The sequence below is a fragment of the Sminthopsis crassicaudata genome, chromosome 4, assembly GCF_048593235.1.
Source record: "Sminthopsis crassicaudata isolate SCR6 chromosome 4, ASM4859323v1, whole genome shotgun sequence".
NCBI lineage: Eukaryota > Metazoa > Chordata > Mammalia > Dasyuromorphia > Dasyuridae > Sminthopsis > Sminthopsis crassicaudata.
Window position 1 is genome coordinate 59270740 of NC_133620.1, and position 1011 is coordinate 59271750.

Genomic DNA, 1011 nt, shown 5'->3' on the forward strand with positions numbered 1-1011 from the left:
GCTGGACGGTCCTAGGCCAGTTCCTCCCATGTCTTAAAATCATTCTAAAGTTTTTAAGAGAGACCTTGAAAGATCCTTGTATCACTTTTTCTGATCACCACATGAGTACTTTTCCTTTGTGAGTTCTCTATGAAATAATCGTTTAGGCAAGTGTATATTTGTTATTTGAACAACATGACCAGCCCAATGGAGTTGCACTCTCTGCAGTAGAATTGGAATGCTTGGCAGTTCAAGAAAGGACCTTACAGTCTGGTATATCCTGCCAGGAGATTTTCAGAATCTTCCTAAGACAATTTAAATGGAAGCAATTCAGTTTCCTGGCATGGAGCTGGTATACTGTCCAGGTTTAATAGGCATATAACAATGAGATCAGCACAATGGCTCTGTAGACCTTTAGATTCACAGACAGCTTAATATCTCTCCTCTTCCACCCTTTCCTTTGGAGTCTCCCAAACACCCAGCTCTGGCATAGAGGTTTAACTCTTTTGGGGGGGTATGCAGTATGTTCAGGGAAAACACTAGATAAATTAATTAGTACTTGCCATGTGCTAATTTCTAAGAATATAAAAGCAAGCAAAAAAGAAAGGCATTTATATTCTAATGGAAGGAAATGAGGCATAAAAGAAAACTGAAAAGTGAAGGATTGAATGGGAAGATAACTGTGTGAAGACATAGTGATACGAGGTATCTTCTAGGATGAAAAGGCTACTGGAGCATGATAGAAAAAAAAAATCTAGAGAGTCAGGAGAAGAACCACAAGAGAGATGATTGATACATAGATACATACATACACATATACATGGCTGATAGATACATACATAGATAGAGAATTTTAAGTGGGGAGGTAGAGTATTTATTTAGCACTTACTATGTACCAAGCATTGTCCTAGTGTTAGAGATAGAAATACAAATAAGCAGGACAGTTTCTGCCTTCAAGGAGCTTACATTCTAATAAAGGATGGCTTGAAATCAGAGGGACTGATGTTACCTACACAAAGAATATGATAATGA